At 39.4% G+C, this 17,343-nt stretch overlaps 1 long non-coding RNA gene across 1 annotated transcript in view; it reads right to left on the bottom strand.

The window, feature by feature from the left end:
* Positions 1-708: 708 nt before the first annotated feature.
* LOC148098270 (uncharacterized) overlaps positions 709-17,343 on the bottom strand; it is a 54,440-nt gene continuing 37,805 nt past the window's right edge. The window contains exon 3 of the long non-coding RNA XR_015716625.1: positions 709-783. This is a non-coding gene — a long non-coding RNA (uncharacterized LOC148098270). The remainder of the gene's footprint in view (positions 784-17,343) is intronic.

The following is a 17,343-nucleotide window of genomic DNA, read 5'->3' as shown; positions in this document are numbered from 1 at the left end:
CACTGTGAAAATATGTAACTTCGATTAGCGCGATGCTTAACAAAATGACCCCCGTTTTGGGTTTGCTCCCAAATCTTGCTGTCTGGGTACTGATGACAGGACCAATTGTGTTCCTCTTTAAAGCAATTCAATTAGGAGTCATTAGTCCTCTGAGTGATTACTAGTGGCCTATCGATAGCAGGAAGGACACACTAATTAAAGGGCATTTAAATGTTTCTCGGTGTAGAGTAATGGGGAGAAACATAGCATTTAAAATGCAGTTTGTAGGAAAATATCCTTGCGCAGCAAATGACCGACATAACATGTTCACTTTGCTCTCTGCAAATTCCCTTTATAGACACATATATGGTAATGGATCCCGTGGGAACACTAAAATGTGGTAATACAGCAGTCACCAAGAAGCTACTAGCCCTGCTGAAAAGCAGGTAAACATTCAGATGTGTGCTCATCCACTTTGAAAAAAAATAAAAAAAACAGATAAATAGCAAACTGATGTAAAATGATGGCAGGTATTTATAGTGCATATGCCAAACTGAATATTCCTCTGCGAGGGAGGGGTGGATTATCTTTCATTTTTAATTGACTGTCAGTGCTGTGCATCTTTGAATTCATTGTATCAAAGATGAATAGGTACTTTCACTGCCTATCATGAAGTTAATTCCATTCTTAGATGAATTGGAGTGATAACGCTGAAGAAAGGTGACTTACTCGAAATCAGCTTCCCTTTTCCATAATACGCTGCTTTTATTCTTGTGCTTTTACAGGATGTGCTCTAAAAATCATCTGAAATTAAAACAGAGACAATCTGTGTATTAACAAGATGAATACAGAAATGTCTGCCTTTTAAATGCACTCTCAAAACTAGCTCATTGTACTCTGAGTGTTATTAAACAAATTAAGTGCTTCAGCATAGGCACAGGTCGCAGAATCATGCTTAATATACACATGCATTTCCATAGACTCATCAACTACAAAATAAGGACACTGCAGCTCCACAGTGTTGAGAGGACTGCTTTGTGTTAACATAGCGAGAAAGATATTGATTAAAGTATGATAAGAAAAAGCTCCAGTCCCAGGGCAGAGTCTCCACAGTTATGATTAAATAGGGTGCACAGAGATAGGACCTATATCTCACACACAAGCCAACCTTGTGCATCTATATACAGCATATGAGCTAATCCTAAAAATAGCTGTTTTCACATTAGAGAAAATAGCGTCTATTATAACACCTTACTTTGGGTTCAACTTTGGGTCGTAACTTGTCTGTGGAATAAAACAACAACTGAAATGATGAAATCCAAACCCTTGAAAAGGTTTCTAAAAAGTTAGTATACTAAAATACTACTCTGAAATTTAAAATGACTGTTAATAAACTAGTGTTGTGTTACAGATTGTGAGCATCTGCATAATCATTAGCAAAAGAGAGAAGAATTTCCAGGCATATTAAAGACTGCAGCAAAAGCATCACTCTGCTGTTGAGTTTCTGAAATGACCTCAATTCACGAAAATGTTTATGTTACCAAACTTTTCATTTAGTAGAGCTTGTATATGATCATTTATCTCAGACTGACATTGAATATTATATTACATATTTTGGAATGATATTTCAGAGACCCATAAATGCCATCAATACGATCTTCCTAAACTTTTGCATACATGCATATTTGTTGTGCTGAAATGGTTGAGGCTCAGCTTCATAATCAAAATATAATTATGTTCTACTATTATGTACAACACACCAATATACATCAAACACTGGTGTATAAAATCTTAAATTGAAGCAAAGAGTTTTAATAAATAAATATGAAAGTTTGGTTATTGTGATCTGATCAAGCCAACAAAGGTTGTGTCACTGTCTAAGAATAAACTCTTATAAGCTACTGCATGAGCACTGATACTGTATGTAAAACTCACACCAGTATGGTCCATCAAGTATCATCATACTGAATCTCCTGCAAAATCTTTTGCAGAGGGTTAAAATATATTAAAATGCACCTGTAATTTGCACAACCTAATGACAGCAGGTATGCTAAAAGAAACCGTTTGAAGTAAACATGAAAAATATTAATAACTAGCAACTGATGCTACCTGAAATACTTTGTTCAATCGTGGCAGGTTTGGGCTTTAGATAGTGATGTGTATACTTTGCTACACAAGCCCTGATCTGTCATGCTGCTCAGTCCCTTTTATATTCTTCCCTGTTTTGGTGGGGATTACAGGAAAAACGGGGAAGAATTTATGTGCTTTACTATGGATTTGGTCGACACTTTACATAATATCTCGAATCTGCAACCTGAATACAGCAAACAGTCTTCAACTACCAATGAGCAATGGAGAGAACAAGGTATAGTTTCCAGATTTCCTTTGTAATAACATAAAGGGTTGTTGTTATTTTGTGTAAAACGTATTACTTATATCACTATAACATGAAAAAATGCATCCTAACTGCATTCCCTGGATTTAGCTACACAGCTGAAATAACTGTGAAAAATGTCCCCTTGGTCTGACTTTTATTCCTCACCTTATTCCCAATGTCATTCATTTGCCACTGAAGGTAACAAGCCTTTTCCACTCGGTGCTCTGTAACGGCAGACCTTTAATAGCCATTTCCCGGTGTGGCGAGGGGAGAGAGGGGGAACATGTTTATTTGTGTGTCTGCACATGCTTCTCCAGCGATTCTCTCTGCTCCACTCACCCAGCTGCTGGCTGGAGGAGTGATTCATGGGCCTGACAGATGCCTGGTGCAGCTGGATCTGTCCTTGATCATCCCAAAAGCCTGGACAGCACTGTCATTCACCATTGCCCAAATTATCTCTGTATTGACTGCAGAACCCTCTGTGACAGCACTGTAATGGCTAATTACCCAGGATGCTTTGGGTACTTTTAAACCCCAGAGTGTTCTCTTGCTGTCTTGCCATGCTGCTGCTAGCGTATCCTGTCGTTGTGAGGGCCACTGTTTTCTCTAACCCCACCTGAGCACCACAGCCCGAGGATCCCAATGCAAAATGCCAAGAGAAACGAAGAAATAATATCCTCTTTTCCCTAATATATGATATCAAAGTAACAGCAGTGTCAGTGAGAGACACGCACGCAGAGTTTCACAGAGGGAACAGAACATAAAGTACTGTTTATGGTTTGTCTATTTCTCTATCCTTCTCTGCATGTCAGGGGAATTGCATTGTGAAACACACACAGTTAATTATCAAAATCTGTCTCAAGATGTTAGAAAAATTGCCTAGCTCTTCCTCAGCATGTAAATACCGAAAAAGATAAACATGAATAATTGCCAGAAGTTTTCATTACCAAGAAGTCGGCATACTAATCTACAATTCTAAACCCGCAATGTTACTTCAGACTTTGACTTGCACTTCAGGAGGAAGCTGACAGAGAGAAGTGAAAGGAAATGAACGGAGAGACAGAAAGAGAAGGAGATGGTGAGGGAATAGAGGGTACAAAATCCCATCCTGACTGTTAGAGAAGATGATGAGGTCCCCTGAGAATGGACAGAGTAGAGAGGGAGCAGCTTTTCCTCACAAAGATTCTAGTAATTTGCCACATCCTGTCCGCACACCAGGCATGGAAGCCACTCTGTCCTTAATTACCAGGATAACAAACCCATCCCCTCCCTGCTCCTCATTGTCCTGTTCTCCTCACAGTACCCCCCCTCCTTGGGCAACACCATCACCTCCCAGGCTTCCTACGCTCTTCCTTCCAATCAGTATAAATGAATGGCCTTTGCTGCTGTTTGCCATGAGTGGATGGATGGACACCAAATAAAGTGACAAAAGCTGAAGGAACGACTGTCTGAGTTAGCAGCTCTGTGCTTGACTGGCAGAGACATTATAGTCACAGAAAGGCCTCACTGGGATAAAGGAGCAGTTTACAGGTAAATCATCCTAATAAACTGTCAATAATACTAAATCATTCCTTACATCATCACAGTAATATTTTTGCAACACTAAATCTATGCTCTCTTGCTGCAAATGTCCAGAAATTATATTTAATAAACATTCAAATCTACACTGTATGACACTGCAAACAGTGCGGCTTGTAAGGACATCACCGTCAGGAAACGACCAGCACATAGAGGCCGTGGCCTCTCCGTCTAGCCGTCGTCTGTCACCTCCAAGATGGCGCCGTGTCTGCTTCGGCTTTATTTGCATTGGCATTTTGCATACGTATGCGTTGCTGCATGAATCCTGCACTGTAAAAAAAAATCGTGATATAAAAGTATTTTACTGTCTATTTTACAGTTTTCTACTGTTCTTCTAGAATATCATTAAATTTACATAAATAGACTGTGATTTTACATTTCAAATGTAAATTAATGTAAAATCACTGTAAATGTAATAAAACATAATTTTTGTGTTTTTTAAATGTATCTGTCTGTACATATGCATATTTAGATCGTTAAAATACAGTCACAAATATTTGTCCGTTATTTGAAAGATTGAACTTGAACTATTATTGTTATTCAGGGCGGTTGTGGCGCAAAGAGTTGGCAGTTTGCCTTGTAATCCGAAGGTTGCCGGTTCGAGCCCTGGCTCGGACACTCTCGGTTGTTGTGTCCTTGGGTAAGACACTTCACCTACCACCTACTGGTGATGGGCAGAGGGGAATTACAAAGTGGAATTGTAAAGCGCTCTGAGGGTCTCATAAAGTGCTATATGCATGCAAACCATTATTATTTAAACCAACTGTTAACTTGGTATTTCTGTACATTTAAGTATTATTATTCATATTGCCGCATTCATTGACCTTTTTTTATAGGTAATTTCATTGTTTAATCACATTAAATTGTTCCTAATTTAATGTTTAAAAGCACTTGAAAAAGGCAAAATCCGATGTAAGATTAGGGCAACAAACTGTATTGTCATTACTGAAAATAATCGTATTTTCATGGGAAAGTTATTTTCTGTTATTTTATGGTATTATTTTGGCGCCCCAGCTGCCGGAATATTACTGTTTTTTTAGGATTTTTTTTTTTACGGTGTGACTATGCAGCATCAAAACAAAGGGGGAGAACCAGGCGTGACACTACAGTCCTGCCTTGCTACATACAGATACATTCAGCTCAGAGGGAATGACAAGGCTGTATTAGTGCAGTGTTTGTATGCCTTTTCAGTGAACAGGCAGTGGGAGGGTCTGATATTCCTAGGGGTGAAGGGGTTAGAGGGGTGTGTGTGTCTGTGTTACCAGTCACCTGCTGCTAAATCCTATTAGCAAGGCCTGGGGGTTAAACCAACCATCACCATTAAAGGCCTGTCAGGGGAAAGCCCACAAATAATAGGGCTGATCGCTACAACTGACAAATAATTAGGTGCTTTGATAGAGGATAATCAATTAGAGATAATAGGAACAGGCTTGACATTCTGAGATGTACCAGAAAGAGGGAAATAGTAAGAAAGACAGCAACAAAATGTTGATGAGAAATTAGATTTAAGGTTTTTATTAAAGACAATAAACCTTATTTTCAAAGAAGTACAGATCAAAATCTAAGAAAGAGTATTACATGGTCAATCAGTCAGCAATTATTTTCCAGACTAATTATTAATTTGATGTGTTCTTGAAAACAATAATAAATGGTCTGTAGCAGTATCCCGAAGCCCCAAGGCACACTCATGTAACTGCCATGTTTGAACAGTCCCAGATATTAAATTTAGTGACCCATTAGACAAGAAAAGAAGCAAATCCTCACAAATGAAAAGCTGCTGACATTTTTTACTTTGAAAGTTACTTACTGATTATCATAATAGTAGCAGATAATTTTTCTGTCACTTGGATAATCAACTAATTGACACATTACTCACTCTAAAATGCTATTTTACTTAATATTTTGCAAGATAATGATGTAAGCACCATAATACATACACCAAATCTTTACTACTGTTTGGGCCCAGTGATCCGAAAAATAAACCCATTCCTTTCTTAACCTCTAGCTCTTCAAATATGTACATTCTAGATGCTAACAGGGGAAAATGGGCTGAGGTAAGATTTGGTTCAGCTAAAACCTAACTGGCTAAAATGTAGCTTTGCTTCTATCTTTCAGAAACTGCAAGAGATTCTTGTACTTAGTTAAATAACACAGCTGTATTCAGACTGCATTTCTTTGAGCACAGAGCGAACGGTCTTCTTCACCAAGGACAACAGAGCATGTGGTTCTAGGTCTCACCGCCTGTAGGTGAGGAGGACAAGTCAATATCCTAAAGCTGATATAGTTCAAGGATTAAAGCGTCTGCCTAAATATTTCCATATGTTTGCTAACATAAGGGAAAAGGAGGTGAGAAAAAAACTGGCAAAGGTAGTGTTAAATGAGATGAGAAGTGACAGTTTACATTTCCAGCCACAATTAACACGTTGATGGCGTTTTTCGCCGGGCCCCTCACAGTGATAATGCCTGTTGTCAAATCTGTTTAGCACGCCAAATCTCCTGGAGCCTTCAGCTAGGCAGCAAGCTTTTGACAGATTGAAGGTTCAGAGATAGGCTATCATGACAGATGGAAGCTGGCATCGATGTTCAGCTCTCGCCAATCACAGGGGACCTGCCCCCCTTATTCTGCGGGGCGCAGCTCCGCAACCTTCCCCCCTCTGATGGGAGCAGGGGATGGCATTGTTAAGCAGTGCATCTGTGAGACTCAGTCTCCTCTGATGGAAGCATAAGGCAAAGAGCTCTCAAGCAAAAGACGGCCACTGCTGTAAGCGCATTTCAGATATGATGGGAGGCTAGCTCCAGGGAATTGTGGAAAAGAAAAACTTTGAAACATTTTGAGGAGCAGAAGAGGACCCAGGAGAGAAAAGAGCGACTGCAGCAAGCCTCAGCTATTCAGTAATGCCATCATTAAATTTGATTATTACCTAAATGCTGGCAAATGCTCTGCAGTCACACCACAGTGGAGTTTGACAGAAACATTTACTTGATCACTCTTTATATCTGATTAGTAGAATGACATTTTTCTTATGACCAACAGAATCACACCTGTTAAATACTCAATACTGAGAAGGGAAATCAATTTAGATAGCCTTGGCTTGTGTATAAAGTCCTCCTTAGAACTCATACTACAGTATGATTACCCTTAATGAGATCCATCTGAAACAGTGGCACAGGAGAAACTCATTAAACTGAGCTTGTTCTAATCAGACAGGCTTATATGGATTTTGCAGACATCAGAAATTGTTCTGAAAAAGAAAAATACACCAGGGCCTCTGAAACAGAAGAGGGGATCTGATAATTAAGTATCTGCCATGCGCTGATGATATCACGAGTGTTAATGATCACTATAATGACAGTTCACGCAGCACCCAGTTGATTTACAATACACCTACTGCGAGGCACCACTGCGACAGCCACTGCAGCAAACACACCCAAGTGAAAACAGTTTAGTATAGATTAAAACGACATAAGTTAGATCTAATAGGCGCTCTTAGGGAAAAGAATTAAATGCTTACTTGCACTAAAAAAATGTCCATAGGTAGACAAGTTTGAGATGCAGCGTTGTTGGTTTACTTGCTGGCAGGCAGCCCTCTAAGTTGTTTGGTCTCTCCCTCCCTGTTTAGGCGAACACATTGTTGATTCAGACCCATCATGTTGAGGCTTGAGGTCACCCTGTCTCAGGCTTGGCTAGTTAGCAGCAGCCCACCTGATGGCCCAGAGGAAATCACAGCAGCCGCACTCACAGGAGAGGGCCTGACAGCCAGGCCCCGCACCAGAGAGAGGGGTCCAGCTAAGGGGGTGGAGAGAGGTGGGTCAGTATGGGGGGAGGGAGAAAAAACAAGGAGAGGGTTCTGAAAAGGGGGGAGGTTGGGGGCTTCAAAGGCAGGGAGGGATGAGACATAGCTAAAGAGGGCGCAATAGTGAGTCCTGTTATGGTCACGGCTGTATTAAGGCTGCTAAACGTACAGCATGAAAGAAAGGAAACAGGAGTTGATAAAGTGAGTGAGGCTACCTTACTGGGTGGTACACCGTAGAAGAAAAACAGAGATGAGAAGAGAAGAAGACAGCTCTTGGGTTAAGTTGTATGAGAAGAAGAGGAAGGTCCAGTCTGCGTAAGAGAGTGATGGGGATCCTCATTCACAAAGATGGATGGCTCAAATTTGGGGGGGAGGGAGAGGGATTTCTTTCCAGCATTATATATGGATCTATACAGGGAGTTGGTCAAATGGTCTAGTTGTCTAGTTTTTCCAACATCTAACAGCAGTTTCTGTTCAAGCAGAAGCAAAACTGCACTGTGTAAATGAAGTGAGGCATCAGTGTAAGCTATCCTGGGGCAGTGATGCTGCTCTTGCAGAGAAAACGTTGGCTGTAAAATGCTGTGATGAACAGCAGACATTTCCAGTTCACAAGACTCCCAGTCTCTCCTGAGAGTCTGCTTCATCCCTATTATAGCCAATAATAGCCCATTGTAGTCAAATGCTCTTTCTCTTCACTGTGACTGAATGAGGACACATTATTTACCGAGAGGAGACAACGCTAATACACGGCTGCAGAAAACTGCTGACAGGAAGAGGGCAAAAATCATAGGTTTTCCCTCCTAGAGGACGTTGCACTTCTTTTATATTTATAGTTATGTTTAATAGTATCCCACAGTCTGCCAATACACCTCCAGACAACCTCCACAGTCGCTTTCTCATTGCCGGTTCAACTACAAGGTGTTGGATCTGAGGAGATCAATACTTTTTTCCCCTCCATTTCTACAATAGGAGTGCATTGACACTGATGAGGTCAATCAGTGACATATGAAAGTAAAGACATGTCTTCAAGGTGGTAAAACCTACATACCTTTTACGACCAGGTTAAAAAAAAAAAAGACAGGATTTTAAAGGTTAAAGATACAAAATACTTACAAGGCCTATAATTTCAAATTCAATGATATACATATAGGAACATAACTTAAATGTGTGATTGCAGTTTGCACAAATAATGAGCAGGGACAAATTAAAATGTAAAAAAAAAAGAGAACTAATTAAATGAGTCCTTTAATACTCATTAAAAGATCATCTTAATTGATAAAACTCCTTTTTTGTCTGGAGCATGCCAGCAGGGCAATAACTGCAAAATGCAGATCAAATATTCACTGTATTCATCACTCAATACTGTTTCTTTAGGTTTCCGTTTTGTGCTTATGTCTAAAGGCATCTGAGACAAATGCCTCACCACAAAGTCATACACCATTAATGCAGTCAGTGGTGCTGCAGCCTCAGAATCTTATTATCTTAGTTGGTTCAGCCTCATTAGCTGTTCTATGCATATTAATGGGTGGGAAATGGAAAACTATACCCCATTTAAGAACAAAACATGCTCAAAGTACTGGCTGCTTCTAGGTTATAGGACATAACTCACTCTGCAAATTGCTATCATCGGGCTCCTGGCAGAACCCTGCTGTTTTCTTTACCCAAAAGCCCCTTGTTCCCTCGCAGAGACAGAGTTTCATTAACCTGCACTGCATTCAGATGCCATTATGGCTCTAATTATGGCGCATGCTCTTATGAAGAACTGCCTGGGTTCTTGGAGACTTTTATGTCCAGCTGTCCTGTCACCAAGGCCAGGGTCATCTCCACTGCTGCCGAAGATACAGACAGAGACGATGTGCTAATCTCTGATGCATTGAAGCTGGCTTTGTAGACTTATGCAGGCTTATCTATCATGGTCACGACTGCATTAGACATAAGACCTTAAGTTTGTAGGCACTGAAGCACAAAGAAGAGCAAATTAAATTCTTCTCATCTACCTCCTCAGCTGTGTCCAGATTGCATCAGTCAAAAAAAAAGAGGATCTCTTGAGGATAAAACTGGCACCTAGCAGTTCAGGGGTAAGTCTTTGTCTTATGTTTGTTCCCCATAATAAAAAGAAATTCTTGTTATATATTTTATCTATCTCCATTTAATTATTAGCAAAGCAACCAAACTGCAGCTTTTTGTCATTCTAGACTCAGCACATCTGCCAACACACCAATGGAGACCTTAGCTTGGGAAACAAATAAAACCTCTGTCCAGTGTCTCATTATCCATGAAACTATCTTCTTGGCTTCCTCGGTCTAATCAAAGAGAAAGGAAACACAGGAACAAGCTGAAAAATTCCAACATGAGGGAGCCTGAAATAGTTCCCTCAGCATTGAGCATTGCTCACTCACAGCAGATAGCAAAGGTAAGGAGATCCTTTGGCAGGTGCTTTGGGCTGTCAGAGCTGTAGATGAGCTCTGCTGCTGGATAACATCTTGCCAAATGCTCGAAGCTTGTCAGTTAACAGTCTGCCAGAAAAAAAAGGTGGACAGTTACTAACCTCTCAAAGAAAAGACAAAGGCCGAAGGTAAGTTCTGAGCAATAAAAAGAAAGTTTAGACTTTCTTGAGAAAAATAATTAGCAGTATTTTACACTGATTAAATTCAAGATAAAATGGTTTGATGGTTTTAAAAGAAAAGATCCAAGGGGAGTTTTTAAAAGTTTTTCATCAATGTTTTTAACAATCTACAAGACATTTGGCAGTTACAACCTTGTTTCAAAACACATTAAGACACTTTGTGAAACATGATTGGCATATCTAACTGAAAATGATATAAAGACAAAGTATAAAACATTGAAAAATATATGGTTATTTTGGATGTGACATCAAAAACTGATAAGAGTAGGTCTACCTCTGTATTTCATCACCTATAATTTTAAAAGCATCCATAAGCATTCAAGAACTAACTCGATCGGCTGAAAGGATCTCAGCTGCTCAACATTTCAAGGCCTTATTGTGTTCGTCATTTTAATTCTAAGTATTTAAAAATAGTTGACATATCTGAACTGCTGGAAGGACAGTGGAGCAACCAGACTCTTTTGTTATTGAGCCATGCTGATGTTAAGAGTGCAGAATGTGGTCTCGATTTGCTTAGCTAAACTAGCATCATCTGGAAAGGCACCAGAGTTGCTCCAAAATGTGGAAATATCATTTGGCATTAAAGTTACCTTCACAGATTTATAAATTACTCATACCGTGTGCACTAACACTCCCCTACATTATCACGCATGCTGGATTTTGAACTGTGTGCTGATAGCAAGCCAGAAGGTCCCTCTCCTATTTTCAATTTTTGACAATTTGCACACCTCAGTTGATCTAAAATGAGCTCATATCCAGAGAAGGCATTTCTGGATCTTGTTTATTTATCTTTTTTTTTGTATAGTAAAGTTTTAAAGTATATCTACAGAGGCGATGACAAGCTTTGTTTGCATTTACACATTGCATAAATCGCTCAATCAAGACATGCTACGTTTATTTTATTTCAAACAATGTTAGTATAAAAGGGTTCTCTGGAGACCTGTTAGCATAAGCCATAAGCCAATGATGCAGTTTGACAATCAAACACAAAGAAAATAAGCCCTAACACTTCAGTGATATGGAATTTAACAAGGAACATGAAGTCATAGTTTGCAAGTGCTGCTGTTCTTGATGAGAACCTATTGTGACCCAAAATGTATGCCACTTAATCACTATGATTTCATGACTAAAATAATGAATCTGACTTATTGATCTGTTTGTATCAAGCCTCATGGAGAAACTGATCTCAAGTGCTTGAGTGTTATATTTCGAGATTAACTGATAGATCTCTCCAGTAGCTCCAGCTTCTTAACTTCAATGATACTCTATTTAAGAGTGTCACTTTAAGAGCAAGGTTTTGTAAGAGGATATCTTTCTGTGGATTTGCATGACTAATAGACAATCAATCTGAATTAATGTGACTTTATGATTGAAAACACAGTTGAAGTCTATGCATTTGCAAAGTGCATCGCTAATTCCAATAAGCCCTTTTCCTATCTAAATAATTTTGCTTTAATTATAACAATGAGCCACAGTTAGATAAATAAATAACTTCACTGTCCTCCCTGGAATTGTGCTGATGCGGAGGCCTGCCTAGGCATTATAAACCTAATTAGCAGAAGATTACTATGCAGTGTGCAAGGCTGTGGTCCAGAAAGACATCATTAGGTCTTCTGATGGGGATATGCCTTCAGCACATTGATTGTTTTTCGCTCCAAGAACAATGCAGATTGCAGACTTTATAATTGGGCTTTCAGGTCACTTGTGACTTCACTTCTACTATGTGTGGCTGATGATCTCTATTCAAACAAAAGAAGCTGATAACAAAAACACATTCCCACCAAGCTCATGGAATTAGTAGAATGTCCATGGATTGTAAGGCACACCATAAAACTCAAAGAACAGCATAACTATTCAACAGAAACAGATGAAGTGAGATATTCTTAGCACAATGACACTGGTACTGCTTGACTTAATTCAATCTTGAATGAAAAAAAAATGCATTTTTCAATCTACACCAATAATACTCAATATAAATATATTTTATGTATTACCACTAGTTACCACATGATAGAATGTAAAGGTAACTTAGAGAAAAAAGGTTAATGTGAGCTGATCGTGTCAGCAGACCGAGAGGCCACTGGAGACAAAGAGATGATCCAAATCACTACCTCTCATTTAGTAAAGAGGGTGACTAAAGTTGACTAAAGAATTGTTGTACTCTTCAGCCCCCCTACCATTCAAAATTGAATAAGCGGAAGAGAATGGATGGATGACGAATTGTTGAGATGTTTGTTTAAAATAGCAACTGACCATGAAAGTATTACTCAAAGTTAATCCTCTGGAGGAATCCCGAGGTGTTTTGGGCTTACTAGTGGTCTGGGTCTGACCCAGATATTAAAACTCTTTTGCCGTTCCCAACTACCAAGAGCTTATGATTGGGTAGAATATAGACTGAGTGGCAAATGAAGAGATATGCTTCTAATCTAAGCTCTCTTTTTTAAACTCAGCTGTCAGCTGCAATGGGTAAATCACTGCCAATACTTCACTGCTGTCAAAGTTCCTTTTACTTTTACTTCACAGGACCATGTGGTACTTGAAAACCTTCACTGCAACTGAGTCCCAGCTCAATGGAGGAAATTCACTATATTCTAAGAGACTATTATAGCTTCAAAACTGGTGTGGGTGATTTCAGTATGAAGTAAGCAAAACAAAATCTCCAAAAAATTGTTAAAGTCATTGAAATGGAAACCATATACTCTATGAATCCCAGAAGACAAAGCAAGGCAAGCAGAGGAATATATACTCAAATATGCAGCAAATAACTAAATAAATACATAGATAGTTGTTGAAAATTAAGCTTACCAAAATCCTTCCAGAAGTATGTCTCAAAACTTAGCAGCAATCTTCGTACCACTTCTAGGCAGTTATTTTGACACCCCTATCTAAATGAATGGCTGCAAAACATAACTTTAATTACTGTAACATAAAGGTACATGTATAGAAACATTAGCCAAAATCCTTACAACATTTGCCCCAAATTTAAATCTAGAAAGCTGTTCCTCCACCAGATTGTGATTATGCTATACATACTTAATGCAGCGGTCCCCAACCCCCGGCCTCGGACCGGTACCGGTCCGTGAGTCGTTTGGTACCGGGCCGCGAGAGTTGAGGCTCAGGTGTGAAATGTATGGTTTTCAGGGTTTTTATCAGTTTTCAGCGTTATTTTGTTATCGTTTTGATCGTTAACTCGGTTTTCCTGGGTCTTTTCATGTGTGTTATGAATAAATCTTCTTTTTTTCGGTACTGGTACTAGTTTTATTTTGTTGTATTTATCCACGACACATTAAAGGCTGGTCCATGAAAATATTGTCGGGCATAAACCGGTCTGTGGCGCAAGAAAGGTTGGAGACCGCTGTCCTAATGTACTGAACACCGTAATCAACACTGAACAAATTCCACAGGACATCAATTTATGAACAAAGAAATACAGGGAATATGTAATAGATAATATATGAATAAAACAACAATAAAATAAAATTACGCCAAAAATACTAAATACAAGTATGAAAATACCATGGAATCTTAAATTTTTTGCAGTCTTTTCTAAGACTTCCTGTTCAATCTAATAGTCAATTTTTAAAAAGCTAACATCATTAGCCAGAATCACTCTAGTTCTCCACATAGACTATTTACTTACAAGCAACCAATGCTTGCTCATTGATTGCTTAATAGAATTCAGATTACAAGTAGAGTACAAACACTAGTACTCCAAATACACAACACTAAGTACATTCAAATGCAGTTTGACTGTAGTATTATTATTAAAGACATTTTGTTGTACACCAATCAGTCATAATATTATGACCTTATAATACTATTATAAAGTTATAATACACTTTATAATACTATTATAATCAGGCATAATATTATGACCACTGACTGGTAAAGTGAGTAACACTGATATATCTTTTCATCATGGCACCTGTTAGTGGTTGGGTTATATCATGGAACAAGTGACCACTTTGTCCTCAAAGCTGTTGGGAGCAGGAAAAATGGGCAAGTGTAAGGATTTAAGCGAGTTTGATAAAACCCAGATTGTGATGGTTAGAGTGGAGACTGGACCATGTGGTCCAATCCAAGAGACGAGCTACTGTAGCTCAAATTGTCTAAAAAGTTCATGCTGGCTCGCAGTTTGTTGTGTATGGAGCTGCATGGGTGCAGACTAGTAAGGGTGTCCATGCTGACCCTGTCAACTGCCAAAAGTGCCAACAATGGGCATCTGAGCATCAGAACTGGGCCACAGAGCAATAGAAGAAGGTGGCCTGTCTGATGAATCACATTTTCTTTTACATCACATGGATACGCTTACCTGAGGAATACCTGGTACCAGGATGAACTATGGAAAATTGGCAACCTGGGGGAGGCAGTGTGATACTTTGGGCACTGTTTTTCTGGGAAACCTCAGATCCTGCCATCCACATTGATGTTACTTTGATATGTATCACCTACCCAAGCATTCTTACAGACCATGTACGGTGACAGGTATGGTTTAAGGCATTAGGGAAACATTTTTTTCTTGATGGCTGTGGCCTCTTTCAGCAGCAGCAGCTGCCCTGGTACGAAGCAAAATTGTTCAGAAATTGCTTGAGGAGCACAACAATGTTTGAGGTGTGACTTGGCTTCCCAATTTCCCAGATCTTTATCCAATTTATATCTGTAAGACATGCGCAACAAATAAGTCTATCTATGGAGGCCCAACCTCGCAACTTAAAAGACAAACAAAAGCAACTGATAAGAAAAATTAGATGTTAGCAAAAGGAAATTCTTTTGCTAACATCTTGGTGCCAGATACAAAAGCACACATTCAGGGATCTGGTGGAGTCCATGCCTCGATGGGTAAGGACCAACACAATATTAGGTAGCTGGTTATAGTGTTATGCCTGATCGGTGTAAGTATTGGTAAGAAAATTCGACTAGAAAGAAAAGCACTTACTCACATGCTTCTTTAAATATTATCAGTGAAACAAGAGCTGGCCCTGAGATTCAAGCTTGGTTTCAGGTTTAGAAATAGCCTCAGCCTCACCATAGGAATGATATTGTTACAGTCACAACTTCCCAGTCACAACTCTCTAGATTTCTCCTTCATTAGTCACATAAGCACAGAGGTCCCCCAGAAGAACTATGTGATCCCCATGTGATGCCCTCTCCAGGTGCCTGTGATGCCAGACTTACATTTGTACATATTCATCCTGCTTTGATTTATGCACTTCCTTCCTGCTGTAGGTCAAAAAGGCAGTTTTAAAACCAAACGTTTCAATGTCTGAGGCATCAAAATGAATGTCAGGATAACATAGTCATACTCAGATTTACACTTTAGGGTTTTAAGGTCATAAGAATGAAAAAATATAACTATAAATATTCTAATGCTCTCTTCTGCTTGAGTTGCGCTTTGTTTGCTTACTTTGCATTCCTCTATCTGTGTTCATAAGAGAGCATGTTTAATCAGCTTTGCTTGCTGCCCTCCTAGCTGGACTCACCCATCGTATGTCTGTCTCCTGCACCTCGTTCTCTCTGGCTGCCGTTTGTAACAGAACAGTACAGCCCCATTTGAGGTATGATAATCAGCTGATTAGCCAGCGAAGTCCTTCTCCCAGAGGCTCCTTTGTGTGCAAAATCCTCACACTCAATTGACATGTGGACATCATCAAGCTGATGAAATGCAATTGTAATGAACAAGTGAGGCAGAGCATCTGCAGTGGGACCCTGAACAAAAAGGACCCTTCCCTCCTGACATGCTAATGCTGAAAGCTGCTCTCTGCCTGTACTTCCCGTGGGTCCCTCATGGAAATGTGAAGAGATGCATATTCAAACCAGTACCTTCTGAGGGGGATAGATTTACGAAGAGAGAGATGGGAGGAAAAAAAAACTCAGTGTGGACTTGGCCAAATGCTAATTCTGAGACAGATTATATTGCATCACGCGCAGTAATGATCTGACAGTTCATTTGTGAGGAGAGTTCAGGATCTGAGGTTTAATGCTTGGGTGGACGCAGGTGCTGAGCCCCAGCTTCTCAAAGCTGTCAGAGGAAGGCAGGGGGCTGCTGTCAAATTATCCCAGTTAAAAAGGCTGAGGCGCCTGCAAATATGAAAGACATTTAAGAAATTAATGCATTCGTATTCAACACATATTGCAACAGTGTTTCATTAGAGGTGCTCTAGTCATATTAAAACTGACATCTGACCTTTCACATTTCTCTGAGGCACTCTGAAACATTCTTATTACATACATGCATAAGTCAAAGAGAAGGCAATTGTGATAACTAGCAATAATTAAACAAACTGACATCTTAGCACCATCATTTCCCTAATACTTCTCTTCTTTTTGCATTACGCTAAAGAATATTTATAAAAGCTGTATGTGTATTTAAGGGTGAAAACAGAAAGAATAGAGACGATGTGCCTATCACATACCATCATTTCATCTCCTCATTGTTTTGTCTTATCAAGGAGATTTATTGTATTACCATTGCTTTTTTGTTACTGCATAATCTTGCCTTGATTATGATAAGCATGCATAATGGAGACAAATTCTATACAATTTCCCTGATCAACATTTTTTGCTTTCATGCATAAAACATTTATCATAAACAGACACAAGGAGGAAAGTCACGGGGGCTATCAAAGTCAGGATTTCATAAATTAAGTAGAACATTTCTCAACACCATATTTCCAGCACACAACAGCTTGCAAAGTTCCTCTGAGTAAATCAGACTTTTTCCAGTTTAAATCTTTTAGATATTTGCATGTTCAGTCTAGAACTGTGATATGAAATGCAAGTACAATTGGCAAAGGTCAAGTCAAGCAAACAGGCTGATGATGCCATACATACTGTTCTATAAGGATAGATGTAGGTCATTACACTTATGGCCTCCAGCCGAGCCATTCTATGATGACAGGACCTCTGGGCTTGGACCTCAGAGACAGAGCAAATGGGCAGTCAGCAGGCCCCCTGCTTTCTGGGCCTTTTGGGTCGTTGAGGTGTCAAGG

The sequence above is a fragment of the Neolamprologus brichardi genome, chromosome 16, assembly GCF_056152115.1.
Source record: "Neolamprologus brichardi isolate AB-2024 chromosome 16, ASM5615211v1, whole genome shotgun sequence".
Classification (NCBI taxonomy): domain Eukaryota; kingdom Metazoa; phylum Chordata; class Actinopteri; order Cichliformes; family Cichlidae; genus Neolamprologus; species Neolamprologus brichardi.
The sequence above is the reverse complement of the archived record's forward strand: the minus strand, read 5'-3'. Positions and strand labels throughout refer to the sequence as shown.